Consider the following 20,809-nt stretch of genomic DNA (forward strand, 5'->3'; position numbering starts at 1 on the left):
GCCAAGAAGATGTGATTAATTGGAAATCAGGCAAGAGCTAAGAGGAGGACATAGAAGTTGGACATAGAAGTATTATCCATTATAACAGACACTGTCATCCAAGGTATGGGTGATTTAACACTATTCTTCTCCATACATATTGTTGAGCAAATGCAAGACCAAGAGAAAAATAATCTATTGAAATAATTTTGTAAATAACAACTTCACTGTTCGAGATTTGGTATCTAAGGAGAGTCTTAAGAGAAGATAAAAGTGGAGTATTTTCAGTTTCCTCTAAGCATCTTGTTAGCAAATTATAACTTTGAGTTTAGAAGTGATTGAACCAAAAAGTTGAGGAGTACTTATTTTTGTGGGCATTTTAGACATAAGAAGACTTTCAAGGTAAAAGAAAAAAGTATAGCTAAATATTTGTGATCACAGCTTCTTGGACTGGTTTTTGGAGACAAAGTTTTACATTATACTTTGTCCTCATTAACATAGATGTTGGGATTTTGTGGCAACCAAATGCAAGGGGGAAGTTTAATGGACTCACTTGGACAAGTAAACAGCATGATAGACATAAAATGGCCAATAATATTTAGAGAATTAGTTTGACCAATTACTTTGCCAGAACAAAGAAGGAAAGATACAGTTCAAAATCACTTGACTTAAAAGTATGAAAAAAGAGTAGTGAAGAGAGATGAGAGAAAACCTAGAGGACTCTTTTCTCTCCAGTGTAGTAATGGGTTCTTGATCTTGTTTCTTCCATTCTATTCTCACAAGCTATAAACTGTGTCTCAGGACTGGAGTATCCAGTTCAGACAAATAAAACTCGCAGAAGAAAATATTTGCATTAGATGTAGGTGATTTATAACCTTAGGCAATGTATTTAAATTTGTTCAAAATTCTCCCCTAACCCAAACTGCCCAATTTGAACAGCTTTGCTTGCTTTTCCAAAAGACTGCCCTTCACCAACTATTTAAAATTTTGAGAGGTCATATACATACTCTCTAGAGATTTCCTTTTCGTTGTGATTTTTGTGTTTTTGTTGTGTTTTTTTCACTGAATTTCAAAAGGTCATGCAAGTGTGTTACAATTAAATATGTCCATATAATTGTCCAATGCTCCTGAATCAGAGTCACTTCTATCATTCTCAACCAATCCCTTCTCCACGATTTATTTGATTTACCACTTACTTTATCATATGTGTACATTGAGTATTCTAGCTGTACTTGCCCCTGGTTTCATTTTTCATTACTTCTGTATCTTTTCTATTATTCATTTCTTGTTTCAGTTTCCTGATAATCATTCTGTTAAACTATCTGGTAATAGTTTGAATGGTTTATATACATACCATTGAGTTTCAATTCTGCATATACTTTAATAGATGTCAGCTTATATTTCCATAAATTATTCATCTGCCATAACAATTTGCAAGACTAGAGATGTGAAGCACCTAGACATGATTTTATTCTCATCCATTTGGAAGATTCATCTTAGTCAACAAGAAAGTTTAAAAATGTCTTAGAATGTATTCCTAACTACCAGTTTTTATAAATGGCTTTGTACAATGGTTTGTGATTATTTTATTTTACATGGGATAATATTTTCTACTACCTATAAGTTTGGGAAAAAGAAGAAAATTAAAATTTACTACTATATAGGAATATGATAGAAATAGATGACAGATTTCATGTTTGTCACATCTGTGATGAGTACCCATATTCAAGACTTAAAGACATATTTCTTACTATGCTAGGCAGATTGAGAAAACATAAAACAACATATGATAAGGCAACTATTCGTGAGTTTTTAAAATATATCTTATTATGTGATGAAATATTTTAGTTATTGTTTAGGTTTGACATTTGGGGGGCTGATCTACTTAACACATTTCTGGAAGCCACCTACTGAACAACACAAATGGTGGGTGGTATTATTTCTACACTTTTGTGAGTGGTTGAACCGGCTTGCCATTAGTGCTGGGTAAATAAATCAGCTCTATTGTAACTTGCAGCCTAGACTTGAAAAAGTTGCAATGTCACTAAGCATCATTTACTAGTCAAAAGGTTATTTTGGCGAATGTGATTTTTAAAAGTTTATTTGAAAAGAAATATATTTTCATGAGATTAAATGTAGGTTATCATTGGTTTGAGAATGACAACATTTTGATACAACAGAACCAAGTTTACTGAAGTACCAGTATTTTGAAGAACTAAGGATCGTCTCAATTAATGTTTTTCTGAATTATATTTGACCTCTAAGTCAAGTTTTTCTAGCCTTGGTAGACTGATTATGGATCTATCGTTCCAGCAACTATTTTTTGGCCTACTTATGCTAGACTGAAATCTTTCATTAATCATTAGTAGAGGGGCATTAAAAATAATTTTGTGACATTTGTGAACTTTTTCACTCATATGGGCTGGTCATCTGTAAATTGAAAGTTTGAATTACTGTACTTTCTCTCAGATTTTGTGATCTCATCTTTCATTTTAAGTTGCCTTGCAGTTCACAATTGCTTACTGCTAATTCATTTGTCATAAAGAAGTGGAGCCCTTAAATATTATAGGAAATGAGAAATTGAGATGGGTCTTCAATTACTTTCTGTTGGCATGTTGCATGGGCTTAGGTGAGAAGTCTTGCCCTCGTTATCTGATAATGTAGATAACTGGGACCTGGGATCCTAGGACCCGTGTGTCTTGCAGAAGAATAATACCTATTAGACGTTATATCAGCAAAATTTGGGTATGATCAGTAGGAATGCTTCAGAAATATGGAGAAAAACATTTTGGGACCAACGAGTTAAAACAATAAACAGAGCAACAGAGTAAAATCCCTTATAGATTAGAGGAAAACAACATTTTCTTTTACTAGGGGAATTCAGAAGACCAAGTACATTTAGAAGGTATCACAAGTTTATACCAAAGACATTGCACTGATAATTTTTGTATTCTAATATATATTCTAAGCCTAACTATTTATATTCCAATTTATTTATTGGAATAAATATCCATTTATTTGTCAAATTATCAAATAATTCTGGTAAGATTCACTGTGTGAAATATAAAATCAGCACATATAAATATAAAATATATAACTATATTTAATATAAGAAAATGTTTTTCATTGTTCTGTTGTGGTTACGGTATCAAAGGCTACTCTGTTTTAAAATAGTACTCCATTATCTCTATCTCAGTGTTTGGTAGAGTTAGACCTAAAGCTTTACCATTTGTAGATTTACAGCCTAGAGGCAAATGGAAGCATTGTGATTAAAACGTTACCAATTTACGACCTAATGTACAGAAGAAACAAATAGACTTCTCCTGGAGATATGGAAATATTTGGATGATAGAAAGGCAATAGTGTAAGTTCCTGCTTGGTTGGAAGGTCGACAGGCCAGCACATTAGCTAATCATGCATATGAACAATTTCTGCACCTTCTTGGCTTTAGCTACTTTTGAAATGTTAGGTATAATAAACAATTATATTTTGATAAAATACCTTCTAGCCTGAACTGTTCTATTTGAACTGTTCATGTCTCTATGATCCCTTGTAACTAAGATTAGTTTTGTTCCAGTAAGATAATCTATGCTGTCAAGGTAATATATCCTGGTTGGTCTGTTCCTACAAGGAAGAAGGGTAAAGGGTCAGAGAGACATATGTGCCAGTAAGACCTCATTTGGGAAATTTTAAGCTGCAGAAATTTAGAAGTAGCTCTTAAGCAAGGCTTACTTTGAATCCATTAGCTCCACAAAGCTAACTCAGTTGATAAAGCCATCACCTGTGGACCTAGCTATAAATGCTTCAAAGTATGATCAAAACTAAAATGAAAAACACTTAAAATAGTCATTGACAAAAAAAATTACAAATGGGAGCAATCAACCAAGCAATATAAGTTTTTTCCAATATACTCAGAATTTTAGAGAAATATGATCAATAGCATTTTTAGGAACAATATGGTATTCTTGTTGGAAATAGGCAAACAGGGGTATATGCCTGTATAAAGATTGCATCGTTAATTACTTAAATTTACAGGATACTATATTCTTCAGCAGTACGTCTACACATATTACAACAATAAAGAGATTAAGATGGCACTTGCAAAAAGATGTTATGAAAATTTGTGAAGTATTCCATATTTTTTATTCTTCAGATGTAAGAAATGAAAAACTGGAGCTGGGAAGTTGGGTCAGTGGTAGAGCACTTGGCTTGCTTGCCTGAGGCCCTGGGTTCAATTCCTCAGCATCACATAAGAAAAAAGCCGGAAGTGACGCTGTGGCTCAAGTGGTAGAGCACTAGCATTGAGCTGAAGAGCTGAGGGACAGCGCCCAAGCACAGAGTTCAGGCCCCACGAGCGGACCCCCCCCCCCAAAAAGAAAAAGAATTGAAAAACTGTTATTAAAAAATTGATGACAAAAATACAAGTCTAACAATGCATGTAATTAATTGAATTAAAAGTTAGTTTGACATCAGTGTGTTAAATCTACACCTTAGAAAGGCCTTTACATTGCATAACTTTTACAAAACTTTTGAAATTAGATAACATTGTCATTTTATCCCAGAGAAATAAAATAGTATAAGGACCTAGGGAAAAAGGAATCTTAAACTGTTTCTATATGGAATGCAATCTGAAAGGACACATTTATTAATGAACCTATGTATTATAAAACAATGTAGAATTCAAAGTATTATATTGAGGTGAGAATGAAATAGATTATGGACATTATACAAACAGAATACAGAATATTTTAAAATATATTTTTTCATACCAGCACCAGAAATATCTTTAATTTCTGTATTACTCATTTCAACAGATAAGTTTAAATTATCTCTGATTAGAAAGTCACAAACTCTGCAGAAATCATTATAGAGATATACAAACAACTCTTGAATACATTCTGACATCAAAGTCAAGCAATTCACTTGGAAGAATACCATGGAATTCATGAATTTTTAAAGTAAGATATTGTTGTTGGTTTGTATTGTGAAAATATTTTGTATGGACACAAAGATGGACTGACATTTTTGAAATTTAAGAAACATAACCAAACCATTTTTTACTTCGAAGAACAATTTGTACAGCCTTCCACAACTTCAAAGAGGTAGTGATACATAAGTATCCTTTTGTCAATATCAAATGCAGTTTCTTCCAAATTTTTCTTCAGACCTGGGTTGATATAATGGATCAACAGAAGGAGATCCAGCGTATCTTTGGTATTTCTATTCCCAGCAGCAAGATGCAAGGGGGTCAAGAGAACTTTAGTTTCGGCATTGGTATCTGCATCATGATGAAGTAAAAAAGAAGCCACTCTGGTATTATTCCACATATAAGTACTGTGCAGGGGTGTCCTGCCATTCACAGTTATTGCATGAATATCTGCCTTGAGACACCTACTCATGGACAATGTCTACATGTCCACTGTAGGCTTCCCGATAAAGAGGGGTATACTCATCGTCATCCTTCGTATTCACATGAGTGGCCTTTTTGGAAAGTAATCTCCACACTGTAGTAAGCCGATTATTTTCGGCAGCCCAAAGAAGAAATTTGCTTGGATACTTGTCCATTTTTTCTTGCAAATGATAAAGTTCCTCACTTTTTCATCTTGTTCCTTGTCTTCATCAGAATTGCCTAATCAGAGACTTTGAGTACCAGTGGGAATGAGGTGTCCATGTATTTCCCCAATAGTTCACGTTGGTTGAACTGGTCAGAAAAATCCAGAGAATTTTCTGCATCTGTTTTTTTCACCATGATTTATTTTCTCTGTTTCCATTTTTACTATTCTAAATTATTCTAGCTGGAGAGTAGGGAATTGATGGAGAGCAGAGGAAAGATTTTCCTCAGTATTCAAAGGTACAGACTCAAAATGAGGGCCAGTGGTATCTTCATGTGCAGGTTATTCTAGGAATGAGAAAATAGGAAATAATGCCTTCTATGTAAATGATTTGGGAAATGACAGAGCAGAAATTGAAATGATGCAACCAAAAATATAAAAGCAAAATAAATTAGGATAATTATGGAACAGTCATATTATCTATGAGAAGCATGAAGGGGAGAGAGGAAGAGAAAGACAGATGTGCAATGACCTACCTGGCCACAAAATCCATCCCTCTTATCAATTTATAAAGCAAATAATTTTATTTTTAAAAAAAGATGGAAATGGAATTTATGTATTTACTTGAAAATAGTAAATATATTTTTAGTAGCCTACATGAAGAGGCATAGCTTTGACCAAATTACAGACAAAAATCCTTGATAATTCTAGTAACAGATCTGACTGAAATCATTTGAATTACACTTTTCCTATACAATGAAGGATAGGTCCAGGTTAGGAAAACAACTAGAGAAGGCAGGCCAATTGTATCTGTGACAAAACTTTGTGGAAAATGGTATTGAACATTACTTACTGGTGATCCATTTACGCTGGAAGTGTGATTCTGAACTATTATTGTTGTTGATTCTGAACTATTGCTTTAATCATTATATTCTCCAAGAAAAGGTGAGATTTAATTGATAGCAAATACTACTAATGCACTTTGACTTCTCATTAAGCATTTTGATGATTTTCAATCATCAAAATCACCCGAAGACAGTAGACAGGCCTATTTTTTTAGATGAAAACAAGTGTCTTTTAAAAAAAAAAAGAAGAAATTTAAGTATTCCTACAAAGGACTCCTATTTTACTACAGCATTATACATTTTTTCTAATGATGAATAACGATAAATAATGGATTGAGTAGAAAGCACTTAAAGCTCATATGTTCAATAGTGAGTTCTCTTATATTATATCATGATATTTTTTGGTTATGGTCTTAAGAAGAAATTTCCTAGCTTAAATTTCTGACAGGACAATGTCATCACTGTACATCTTGCTTCTATATTCTCAGTTTTAAATTACTATCTAAGTATGTGCATTAGATAATTATAGAGGAAAATGTAGAAACCACACTGGTGGCTCATGTCTTTAATCCTAGCTAATCAGAAAGATGAAATCTGAGGATTGTGGTTTAAAACCAAACCAAGCAAAGAAAAAGTCCTTAGATTCTGATTTGAAAGTAACCAGCAAAAGCTAGAAATGGAGCTGTGGTACAAGCAGTAAAATGCTAGCCTTGAAGAAACTAAAACAAAAAAACCAACAAATTGTGGGACAGAGCCAGGCCCTGAGTTCAAGCCTTAGTATTAGCACCAAACAAATGAATTAATGAATTAATTAAAATAAATTAAGTGGTCACATGTGGCGAGGCAAGTAAAATGTAACACCCGTGGTGACGGGATTGTGTACTATTTTGTATTGAGGTAAATTATCATTGGTCCTAATCACTAATATTTAAGTTGAACCTTTTTTTACTAAACCCTGAATTTAGCATGCATGTATATGTGTGTGTACATGTGCCCACATGTGTGTATGTGTATATGTGTGCGTTTGCTATTGCAATATTGCTTGCCAATGTGGACAGGATGAGGCTGAAAAGAGCTAACTGTGTTGCAATGTTCTATTTATCAGTATTCTCTCATGTCATTTCAGTGGAACCACCCTTCAATAACATCATCATAATCGAGGCATTTACAACAATAAGTTAGATAAAAGAGATCACTTTCAGCTCTTATTGTATGTTAGGGAAGAAGATACAAACATAATGAGGTACTAAGTTATCACTGTAAGATGACTGTCAGTACAAAATATGTATTTGACCTCTTAAATTGGTTATACTTTTAACGTATACTCATGGAGTGAGTTTGACCGACTTGACCAAACAGGTATTTCTCTGTGTTTATTCCTGTGAAACACCAAGTGGATAAACTCTTTCCGGATTTCTGTTGAAAACAACTCTCTTTGTAAGATCGTATCTATTCTTTTCTTTTTTTTTTTATTTTGAAAATACTGTACATAAGAGTTACAATTTCATGGGCAAGATAATGAGTACATTTCTTATCAAGCATTGTAGCCTCCTAATTTGTTTTCCCTTCCCATCACTTCCCACCCTCCCCCTGCTCCCCCACAATCCTCCCCCCCCACTCACGAAAGTTGTAAAGTTCGTTTTCGACCTAACGACTTGTACATCTCATTGTTGCAATGGGTCCACCTGTACCCCTATTTAAACCATTTGTTTTTCCCTATCCCCTCCACAAATTATACTGACATCAAATACAGTGAAGGCAGGGATTATACTGTGCGGGAGGGACATACAAAGCAACAAAGAAATTATCTTATAAATGTGTTAGAAACAATCGCATGAAAGAAAAAAAAAACCTTTGAATACATATCTTAGGGTTCATTTCCCTAACATCACCTTATCTGACCTTTTGTGCTTGACTCAGACATATACTAGATATTGCAAATAAGGGAAACCATGGGACCTATGTTTCTTTGGGCCTGGCTTACTTCACCTAATATAATTTTTTTCCAAGCCTTTCCATTTCCTATCAAATGGGGCAATCTGTAAACTTGTTCAACCACTTTGGAAAGTAGTATGGAGGATCCTCAAAAGACTCTACATAGAGCTCCCCTATGACCCAGCAATTCCACTTTTTGAATTTACCCAAATGTTTACAAACAAGACCACACTAAAGCTACCAGCACGAATATGTTTATTGCAACATTATTTACTATAGCTAAGATATGGAACCAACCCAGATGCCCCTCAGTAGATGAATGGATCAAGAAAATGTGGTATATATACACAATGGAAATCTATGCCTCCATCAGATCATATCTATTCTCACTAAGATAATGAACCCTGTTTTTTATTAGGTTTGAATATCCCATCATTTTGACTGAAAATCACTATTGTGGATATGCTTATTAGATATACATTTCAAAAACAAAAAAAAAGCATGTGTCACCTCCAGATTGTAGATGCATTTGAAGTTGTTTTGTAAATGCAAAGGGGTCTTCACTAACTGCCTTTTGTGGGAGTAACTTTCATAACTTTAACAAATAATGTTTTCAAATATCTTTTCCAGTATAAATAACATCCCAGAGAGAGTCTTGCAATTTCTCAAAACCCTTTGAATATTTTAGTATTATTTCAGTTCATTGACTATAGAGCTACAGACATTTCTGAAATAAATATTGTTAAAATCTGAAAATGTAAGTGGGTATATAGACTTTTTTATGCATCTTTTTATGAAAACCCAGTTTTTCTGAAACTAAATGAAACAGAATATAAGAACATAATTTAATTAGGTAAGCTAATTATTAGTGTAGCTTTGTTTTTTATTAATACAGTAATTTGAATGTAGGTGATGTAGTTAAATTATTTCCTTTGTGTCACTGTGCTTCAGTTATTTTTAGAATTTTTCTAGTTGTAAGAGTGAATTTGTAGTATAAATAAAGGTCTTTAAAATGATTAGGATTAATCTTGTGTTTTGTGTCTTACTCCCAAGAAAATACGTTATTTTCAAGTGTTAATAGTTTGTCAATATCATTCTCATTATCATAAGGAATTTAAAAATGCATTATTATTGTTGTCTTTTTAAACCAATTGTATTCACAAGTTAATTCATGCTTAGGTCTTGGTGTCTATGATTTTTAACCTCTCCTTCCTTACACTAATGATAGGTCAGATTGTATTTTTGAGTATATGAAAGGTAAAATATTTATCTGGGTCAAATGTGATTTTTATATCAGTCTTGCTTTAACAGCATGTTAAAGTAGTACCTTTCTCTCAAAATGTTGGGTATAAAAAGCAATCAAAATACTTCTAATGGTAACCAAATTAGATGAGGTACAATATGGAAATGATTGGTCCATAAGAGCTGCAGTGTGTTTCCATCAGGAATTGGGAAGGTCATTCGTTCAGTAAGACTGGTAAACAGATGGGGTAGAATATGATTTCTACTATTTTGAGCTAGCTGGATGCATTGGATCATTTCCACCATCCTGCACTATCTACAGGCTAAGATTGGAAGGATTGCAGAATCCAGACCAGCCACGGGAGGAAGCTAGACGAGTTGGTGTGCAATTCTGATGCCATTGAAGATGGGAAGGCTTAAACGACAGATCAGGTGCATGTTCTTGTGGAAAGAGAACCCCTATCCTAAAATTAACCACTGATATGACACCAGCAAGAAAAATATCCCAAGTTGAAATCCTCATAATTTTCCACAACCAAAATAAGTATATACATTTACATCCAAAAACTTAGTACAATCTGTACTTTGCACTAATATCAGCTTTATCTAATTATCATATGATGTGACAGAATAGTTTCTTTATTAAACGTAAGATATATTTGAAAAACCTAGAAAATTCTTTCTCACTTATTAAGTGCAATCGAATGTCAAATTGCCTCATTTTTTACATATTTGATGACCACTATAAATTCATGTTATGATTATTTTTAATAGTAATATATATATTTATTACTTTATTTGTATCAGTTTTTAAACTTTTTGCTTCTCTGCTGAAGCTAAAATATATTCAACATCAAAGTATACTCCTTGAGGTCTTAGGGCAGTTTTTTTACAAAGTTTTTAACAATGGCTTCTAAGAATTCTTAATTGCTATATTATTTGGTTTATTATTAATTTCAATTTCATTTTATTTTAAAGCTAATGTACAGAGGAGTTATAGTTACATAAATAAGGTAATGAGTACATTTCTTATGGAAGGAACATTTTTATCTATTCCATTGATTTTTTGTACACTCAAACTAAGAACTACTGATGCTTTTACTGTTGCTATTGATCAATGGGTACTTTTATACCCATGTTAATTTATATTTTCATGATTTTTACACATGTAAATAATTCAGACATGTATATTTTCTTTTAAAATATTTAACATGTGAATATTTAAAAATTATTTTCATAATTTTTATTTGGTTTTGAACTTAAATAAATTTATTTTCTTCTAGTTATATACATAATTTTCCAGGTAGCAAATATTCACTGTATTTTCAAGAAGCACATACTTTACTACGAAAGGCTTCATTGTCTGGTCACATTTTGAAAATATTTGTACTTGAATTAAAAAAAAGAATGTTTGAGTTGGGCATAATGATTTCTGGCTTCCATTTTCTAGCTGTGCTGGGAAGTGTAAATAGGGTTTGTAATTTGAGAGAGCCTGAGAAACTATGAGACTTTCTTATGAAAATATCCAGAGTGAATTGATTAGATAATACCCATCCCTAGCAAGATATAGAGCACCTGATTATTATATTCTAAATCTTGAGTTAAAACACCAGTAACATCAATCTTTTGTCAAAATAAAAGGATACGTGTTTCAAAATGTTCATTATTTAAAATTTATTTGCAAATGTTCTCATGTCTTCTATTTCTTAATTCTCAGTTTACTTAATCTATAAGAATCCAAGTATATTGTGACTATTTTATTTCTACTAAACTTTTAAAAAGTATGAGCCATATTATGATTTCATATATTAACATACTTTTACTATTTGTGATATGTTCCTGTTTAATATGATAATATCAATATTACAAATGTGTGTATGTGGTGTGTGTGTATGTCTTTTTGTGTTTATGTGTTTTTGTGTGTGTGTGTGTGCTTTGTACTTTGTAATGCTTAGGAGATCACACAATTTTTTCACTTGTGCTAGGCCAATGGTTTACCACTGAACTATACTGTATAGTTAGAATCCAAATAGTGTTTTAAATTATGACTTTTAAACTTTCATTTCTAGTGTACTTTTTCAAAATTATATATGATAAAATGTGGTGCATATTCTATCCACATTAGCAATTTTTATTGTTATTTAGAATATTTACACTGCCTTTCCACTTCCAATCTCTTGTGTTTGTTATTGACAAAGGTTATACTTTGCTTCTTTTCTCTCTTTGTTCTTTTTCCTTTTAGAGTTTACCTATTCTTTCTCTTAATTCTTTGGAAATTATCATATTTCTATTACAATTTCTTTACAGGTCTATACAGTGCATTATTTCCTATTTTATTTTTTCCCATTGTCTCTGACTTTCAGTCTAAACTATTAGGTGGATTAAAAAGAAACTTCATTCAGGACAGTTTATTTTTCTCCTTCTCTTCTCATAAGACTTTCTGATGTTTGAAACACAATACCAATGACATACAGCTCCTATGTGGTCCATCATTCTTTCCCCTCTCACTCACCTCTGCTGTGCAGCTCAAGTTATCATTAAACTTTATTATGCTACAACGTTATCTAAATCTTCACTCATTCCTAAATTAATTTTAGTTGTTACAATAATTCTCTAAAAACATTTTTCTATATATGATATCTGGGATCTTGTGTTTTCACAAGGTGCAAAATATGAGTGATTATCAAACATCTAGATATCTCTGTAGAATATTGGTCCACCTGCTCAATAAACTCGAATGTAAATTCAAGGAATGCAGGTCAGTCAGAAAAATCTTGTAAAATGGTGTAATGAGACTTCATACTAACTTTGAATCTAATGACAATGTTTAGTAGTAATGACAACATATTTCTACTATAAGAACAGATGTATAGAGAATGTAACAGATTTGTCAAAAATAAATTCTTAGTTTTATGGTGAATAGATTTTGAAAAGTATGTCATGACATTATGAAATAAAAATAGAATCTTAAATGGATGTATTGACACTATAGCCTCTCTAGATTTAAAGAATGATCTTAGACTATTACCTCAAAGCTTTGTTTTGTTTTATTTTATTTTTTGTCGGTCATGGGGCTGGAACTCTGGCCTTAGGCGCTAAACTACAGCGTTTAAAACAAATATGTCATTTCTGTTTATTTTGAGGCTTTTTTTTTCTGTTTATTTTGAGTTTATACAGAGATAACTCAATCAAAAAGGCGCTTTCAGTTCAAGGGAGTGCCCTACCGCTTAAGCCACAGCACCACTTCTGATTTTCTAGTGGTTTATTGGAGATAAGAGTCTCATGGACTTTCCTGCCTGGGCTGGCATTAAACTGTGATCCTCAGATCTCAGCTGCGTGAGTAGCTAGGATTACAGAGGTGAGCCACAAGCACCCGGCCTACATCAACCTTATACAAAAATTTGATATAAAAATTATTATCAAACTAAATGTGATAGGTAAAAACCAATAAAACATAAATGTAAAAATAATGACATTGGATTAGTAAAGGAGGAGAAGAAGTACACCAAATGCAAGATGCTGTCCACACATATATGTAAATATAAATCCTGTGTTTAAATAATGAATTTATGACTATCGTGGCCCACTCTGGGGATCAATGTCAGATCCTGGGAATGGCCTAACTCCTTAGTTGCTCACAGACTGGTGAATTCACCTTGAACTATTTACCAATTAGTCTCCTTCCATTTGGAGGTGGCAGGACCAGGATTCCAACTGTGGCCTCCAGCTCCCACCACTTAAAACTGATGATAGGGAACTCACCAGTCTGTCCAAGAACATCAGCAAGACCTATGATTAACCAGGCATAAGTGGCTCTCACCAGGCCTCCTTGGTACTTACAAGGCTGTGATAGGAGGGTCATGGTCAAAATCAAACTAGGCAGGAAAGTCCTTGAGACCCCTGTCCAACTTGTGCCAACAAAGCCAGAAGTAGAGCTCTGTGGCTCCAGTGGTAGAGAGCTAGCCACACAGGCCCGTACTCCACGACCCTATATCCCCTCTCCTCCCAACCACTGGGACCCGTGCCTCCCCCATGCCCCATGGTCTGGCCCCGGCCCTGCCACAAATGCACCCCAGGGATGGGAGTGGGTGTTGGCCCGAAGATTCCACCCCCATATTTAGCACCCAGTGTCCCAGGAAATGGGGAGATGCAGGGTTGGGTGAGGAATAGGCACAGCAGAGCCCCTGGCCTGGAGTAGTGGGTGCCACACAGTGGCGTATCCGCACCCTTCCTCTCCCTGGTGGGAACGTGGTGTCTTTAGTCAGAGGTGGGGTGCAGAATGTTCACACCTACCTTCAGGGGTTTTTTCCTTATTACACGGGTGGAGGGTGTTGGATGCAGAAGATAGACCCCCATGCTGTGTGAGCCTTCGTCTTCTGTGCTGGGTCACCCTTTCACTTGAAGAGGGTCCCAGAAAAGCCCAGTAGGGAGGTGAGGGTGCTGGTGGTCAGGATTCATGGTGAATATCTGGGAGGAACACTCCCCACACACACGCACATACACCCGGCCTGTCCCGCCCTCCTCAGCTGTCAACAGTTCTCATAGGGTGATCATATTTCCCAGCTCTGCCAGCTCTGGCTGATGCTCCCTGTCCATCTGGTCCCCAACAAACTCCGGAGAGACACTGCTCTGAGTCTGTGTGTGTGTGTGTGTGTGTGTGTGTGTGAGAGAGAGAGAGAGAGAGAGAGAGAGAGAGAGAGAGAGAGAGAGAGAGGGAGAAGGAGAGAGAGAGAGGCAGAACGAGACAGAGAGAGACACAGAGAGAGAGACACAGAGAGACAGAGAGACAGAGACAGAGAGAAAGACAGAGAGATCACCTTTCTCCTTGTACAGCCTGACTGTGATCAGGTGAGTGATCAGTTAGCAAATTGCAGGTGCTGCATGGAACTCGGGCTGGCTATGAGCCATGATCCTCATGCCTCAGCTTCCTGTGTAGTTAGGAGTATAGGCCTGAGCCACTGGCACCTGCTTAAGTTTAATTCTGACCTTCTTTCTTTCTCTCTCTCTCTCTCTCTCACAGGAACTGATTTGAATGGGTGCTGGAGGAGGTGGCCCAGAGTCCTCATGTGGCTAGAACCAAGGTGGCCCTCTCATTCTAGATGTGGGCTGAGGGTCAGGTGCTGTTTCACTTAGTCTGTTGTACCAGCTCCATGAGGTAAGCCCCTCTGTGCCTTGGCTAGACCATGACAGTTATTCATTGTCCATCTAGCCTTACTGGACTTAGTATTGCATTACATGTACTTTTCTAGCAAAATTTTCTGGCCAAAGTTATGATACATAGTTACCGAATGAAAATGTAATGCCATCTTAAGAAAGTCCTTTAGGGCTCTGGGAAAGTGGCTTCATGGTACGGTGATTGCCTAGCATGCATGAAACCCTGAGATCAATGCCTCAGTACCACATAAACAGAAAAAGAAACCATGAAAATGGTGCTGTGCCTCAAGTGGTACAGTGTTAGCCTTGAGAAAAAAAAAAAAAAGCTGAGGAATTATTCTCTAGCCCTGAGTTTAAGCCCCAGGACTGGCAAAACAACAACAACAACAATAACAACATCAACAGCAACAACAAACATTTAGTTTGTAAATGCAAAATAAAGAACCCATACTTGGAATATATAATTGCTCCTTCCATAATAATACCTAACAATAATCCTTAATTCATGTACTTTACCTACATTAGGATAGTGTGTTGAAAAAAATGCTTTGTTCATTAGGTCATGGTAATTAATGCCAAGAATGTGCTTAGATGTCAGATGAAGATTAATTCTGGAAATTCAAAGATTCCAGGCTTTTGAGTGGTCACTGCTAATCACAATGAGAAGGGTAGTCTAAGTGAGATTTGGAAACCTTTTTGGCCAGTCTTGGCACCAAAAGGCAGAGGCTAGTTAACGGTTGTGACAGAACGGAAGGAATAACTACAGAAGAAAAGTATAAGTGATAGTATCTAAGATACAGCAGAAAGCGTTCTAGAGGCCATTTTGGGTTATTGAAGAACTAGTTATCAACTAGTCTTATTCCTCATTGCCTTTAGCATTCTAAATCTCTTAAGCTAGTTCTTAACCTTTGTTTGATAAATGTATCTCTTTCTATGCTGTTCTTTCATTCCTGATCTCCTTTGCTTTCTAATAATCTGTCTTTTTCTTTCCCTATGAACATTTCCTGATACTAAATACTCCTACACAGATGGAAGAGGATGCTAATGCAAGGGTCCCATAGCTCATAAGTCATTAATATAACAAAATGGAAAAAGAATATATTTATTGCTATCTCAATTATTCTGAAAAGTTGCAATGCCATATAATTTGAGTCCGATTTCCATTCTTTGTCTAGGTAGTGTCATTAAGTGAACATAAATGCAAATATGAGCTGGGTGTTGGTGGCTCATGCCTGTAATTCTAGCTACTCAGCAGGTTGAGACCAGAGGATTGTGGTTCAAATCCAGTCTGTTCAGGAAAGTCCATGAGACACTGATATTCAATTAACCACCAGAAACCAGGAAATAGTGCTGTAGCTAAAGTGGCAGAGTTCTCAATTTGACCTGAAGAGCTGAGGGACAGCACCCAGGGTCAGAGTTCAAGGCCCACAACCAACAAAAAAGTGCAAATATGACTGTAAGTTTCCCCAAAAGTAATGATGGCATCAATACTAATCTTCCCAAGCAGAGAAAAAATTCCAAAATGATTCAGTGCACCTATTTTTGCTGAGTTTTTTAATTTATAGATTCTTTAAAAATTGACAAATATTAGCTTTATAATAAATTTCATCTTTTATTTCTTGGTTCAAGAGAGAAGTCCATACAGTTGAGGTCACTTGGATATCTTGCTATCTTAGTTCAAAGCCAACCCAGACAGAAGAGTCTTTCAAACTCTTATCTATAATGAAACACCAAAAAAATCCAGAAGTGAAGTTTTGGTTCAAACAGTAGAGTACTAACCTTGGAAGCAGGTGGGCAGGAAAGACAACTAATCAGCGACAGGGTCCAGCCTCTGAGTTCAAGCCCCAGAACCAGCACAAACTAAACAAACAAGCAAATAAAACAAACCCCAGGTATTTCTTTGGGACCCTACGTAAAGTTGTACTGGTCTAAGAAGAGTCTGTTTTTGCTGATGATACTCACTGGATCCTGCTTTTTTGGAATCCTTTTTGCTCCAGGGAACTCAGGACCAGACTAAAGGAATTGATAACTGAATCCTACAACAAGAGAATCAGCTCAGGAGTGAAACATCTGTCCATAAGACACTTAAAAACCCCCATATCTTTGTTTCTTTGCAGTAGAACACTATTAAAACAACGTTATTTCCATTTTTTCTATGCTGGCCTTCAAATGGCACATTGTTTCCTTTTGTAATACTCTCAAATAGAAGTTTGCACACAAGTTTTATATGAGTAAAGAACACACTCAAAACAGTCAATATCCTTCAAGCCTTGTATTCTTTTCTTGTGCAGTAAAAAGGAAAGGAAAAGTTAAATTGAACTTTGTCATTCCTTTATGTTCAATTCCTCTCCTAGGATCAGTTTCCACATCCATTAACAATTACTTTCACTTACTTCCAGTTACAATCTATGGTAATGGGTTCTTGATCATGTTTCTTCCATACTATCTTCATAAACTGTCAAGTGTGGCTCAGGACTGGAGTATCCAGTTCAGACAAATACAACTTGAAGAAAAAAGATAATGTTTTCAGCAGATGTAGGTGATTTATAATATTAGACAATCTACTTAAATCTGTTGAAAATTCTCCAAACTGCCCTCTTTTAAAAGCTTTGTTTGCTTTTCCCAGGGCTGCCCTTCATTAACTGTTTTAAATTTTGAAGGGTCATATTCATACTCTCTAGAGATTGATGTTTGGTTTTGATTTTCGTGTGTTTCTGTTTTGTGCTTTTTTTGTTTTTTTCACTGTATTTCAAAAGGTTGTGCAAGTGTGTTACAATTAAATATATCCATCTAATTGTCCAATGTTCCTGGATGAGAGTCACTCCTTCTATCATTCTCAACCAACCCCTTCTCCAAGATTTAGTTGATTTAACACTTCCTTTATCACATGTGTACATTGAGTATTCTAGCTGTATTTGCCCCTTGTACCATTTTTCTTTTTTTTATTGTGAAAATACTGTACAGAAGGGTTACAATTAGATGGGCAAGATAATGAGTACATTCCTTATCAAGCATTGTAGCCTCCTCCTTTGTTTCCCCTTCCTACCCCTTCCTATCCTCCCGCCACCCCCCCCCCCCAGTCTTCCTCCGCGCCTCACCAAAGCTGCAATGTTTGTTTTTAACATAAGCACTTGTACATCTCCCTTGTTCCATTTTTCATTAATTCTATGTCTTTACTGTTTTTCCTCTCTGGTTTCAAATTTCTGATAGTCATTCTGTTAAACTGTCTGTTGATACTTTAAAAGGTTTATATACATTCCGTGGTATTTCAATGCTACATATACATGAACTGATGTCAGTTTTTATTTCCACAATTCATTCATCTGCAATAACAATTTGCAAGACTGGAGACATGAAACACCTAGATATGATTTTATTCTCATCCATTTAGAAGATTCACCTTTAGTCAACAAGAAAGTTGAAAAATGGCTTAGAATATATTCCTAACTACAAATTTTTATAAATGGCTTTGTACTATAGTGTGTGATTATTTAACTTTACATTAGATAATACTTTATTCTACCTATGAGTTTTGGAAAAAGAAAAAGAAAACTAAAATTTACTACTATAGAGAAATGTGATAGAAATAGAAAACAGATTTTGTTTGTCACATCTCTGAAGAGTACCCATATTCAAGACTTAAAGTCATATTTCTTACTATGTTAGGCAGATAGGGAAAACATAAAACAAAATATGATAAGGCAATTATTTGTGACTTTTTAAAATGTACCTTACTAAGTAATGAAATTTACTTTATTAGTTAACGTTTGGGTTTGAAATATGGGAGGATGATCTATTTAACACAATTCTGGAAGGCACATACTGAACAACACAAATGCTGTGTGGTACTATTTCTACACTTTAATGAATGGTTGAACCTGTTTGACAGTGCTGTGTAAATAAATCAATTCTATTTAACTTGCTCTCTACACTTGAAAAATTTGTAATGTCACTAATTATCATCTGCTTGTAAAATGTTATTTTGGCGAATGTGATTTTTAAAAGTTTATTTGAAAAGAAATACATTTTCAAATTAAATGTAGGTTAACATTGGTTTGAGAGTGACATTTTTATACCATAGAACCAAGTTGTACTGAAGTGCCAGTGTTTTGAAGCACTAAGGAGCTTTTCAATTAATGTTTTTCTGAAATACATTTGACCTCTAATCAAGCTTTCTGAAACTTGGTAGAACAATTATAGATCTACCCTTCCAGAAACTATTTTTTAACCAATTTATGCTGGACTGAAATCTTTCATTAATCATTAGAGGAGAGGTATTAAAAATAATCTTATAACACTTTATGATCTTGTTCACTCATATGGGCTGGTCATATGTAAATTGAAAGTTTGAATTACAGTACATTCTTTCAGATTTGTATCTCATCCTTCATTTTAAGTTGCCTTGCATTTCACAATTGCTTACTGCTAATTCCTGCATATCAAGAAATTGGGGCCCTGAAAAAAAGGAAATGAGAAATTGAGATGGGTCTTCAATTACTTTCTGTTGGCATGTTGCATGAGCAGCAGAGTAAAATCCCTTATAGATTAGAGGAAACATTGTTTTTTACCATGTGAATTCAGAAGACCAAGAATACTTAGAAAGTATCACAAGTTTATACTGAAGACATTGCATTGATAATTTTTATATTCTAATATATTTTCTAAACCTAATTATTCATATTCCAATTCTATTTATTGGAATAAATAAATATCAATTTATTTGTCAAATTATCAACAAATGCTAATAAGTTTCACTGTGTGAAGTATAAAATCAGCACATATAAATATAAAATAGATAACTAGGTATAATATAATAAAAAAGGAACATGTTTTGCATTGTTCTGTTGTGGTTAAGGTATCAAAGGCAACTATGTTTTAAAGTAGAATTCTATTATCTCTAACTCAGTGTTTGTTACAGTTAGACCTAACGCTTTACCATTTGTAAATTTAAAGCCTGTAAGCAACAGGAAACATGGTGATTAAAACATTACCAATTTGAGGCCTAATAAGGAGGAGAAACATAGGGACTTGTCCTGCAACTCTGAAAATATTTGATGATAGAAAGGCAGTAGTGAAAGTTCCTGCTTGGTTGGAAGGTAGACAGACCATGACATTAGGTAATCATGCATATGAACAATTTATTCTCCTCCTTGACTTTAGCTACTTTTGAAATGGTAGGTATAATAAACAATTATATTTTGGTAAAATACCTTCTAGTCTGAACAGTTCTGTCTGAAATGTTCATGTCTCTATGAGCCCTTGCAACTAAGACTTGTTTTATTCAAGTAAGACAGTCTATGCTGTCAGGGTGAGATATTCTGTTTGGTCTGTTCCTACATGGAAAAAGGGTAAAGGGTCAGATAGACATTTGTGCTGTAAGACCTCATTTGGGAAAATTTCAGCTGCAGAAGTTTAGAAGTAGCTCTTAAGCAAGGCTTACTTGGAATCCATTAGCTCCACAAAGCTAACTCAGTTGGATAAATAAGTACTTGAAACAGCCATCACCTTTAGACCTACCTATAAATTCTTGAAAGTACAATCAAATCCCAAATTAAAAAGACTTAAAATAATGATTGACAAAAATATTGCAAATGTGAGCAATTGACTGAACAATATAATTTTTTCCAGTATTCACAGAATTATAGGGAAATAAGATCAATAGCATTGTTAGGAACAATAAGGTTTCTTTGTTACCAATAGGTACCCGATAATATAAGCCTGTATAAAGATTGTATCATTAACTACTTAAATTTAAAGGATATTACATGCTTTAGCAACACGTATACCCAAATTACAATACAGAGATTAACATGGCTCTTGCTCAAGAATGATATGAAAATTTGCGAAGTATTCCATATTTTTCATTCTTCAGATGCAAGAAATGAAAAACAGTTATTAAAAAGTTGATTACAAAATTACAAATGTAACAATAAATGTAATTAGTATAATTAAATGTTAGTTTGACATCAATGTTTAAAATCTTCACCTTAGAAAGGCCTTTACATAGCATAATCTTTACAAATCTTTTGAAATTAGACAACTTTGTCATTTTCTCCCAAAGAAATAAAATAGTATAAGGACGTATATATAAGTATAAGGAAA

General features: G+C 34.5%; 1 non-coding gene and 1 pseudogene across 1 annotated transcript; both read left to right on the forward strand.

Annotated features, from left to right (window-relative positions):
- Positions 1-4,020: 4,020 nt before the first annotated feature.
- LOC122119549 lies at positions 4,021-4,122 on the forward strand. Its single transcript, XR_006149595.1, has one exon. It is a non-coding gene; the product is annotated as a U6 spliceosomal RNA (small nuclear RNA).
- Positions 4,123-20,472: 16,350 nt separating this feature from the next.
- On the forward strand, positions 20,473-20,569 carry LOC122119546 (annotated as a pseudogene).
- Positions 20,570-20,809: the final 240 nt, after the last annotated feature.

The sequence above is a fragment of the Dipodomys spectabilis genome, unplaced genomic scaffold (genome assembly GCF_019054845.1).
Source record: "Dipodomys spectabilis isolate Male_0828 unplaced genomic scaffold, ASM1905484v1 ptg000172l, whole genome shotgun sequence".
Lineage (NCBI taxonomy): Eukaryota > Metazoa > Chordata > Mammalia > Rodentia > Heteromyidae > Dipodomys > Dipodomys spectabilis.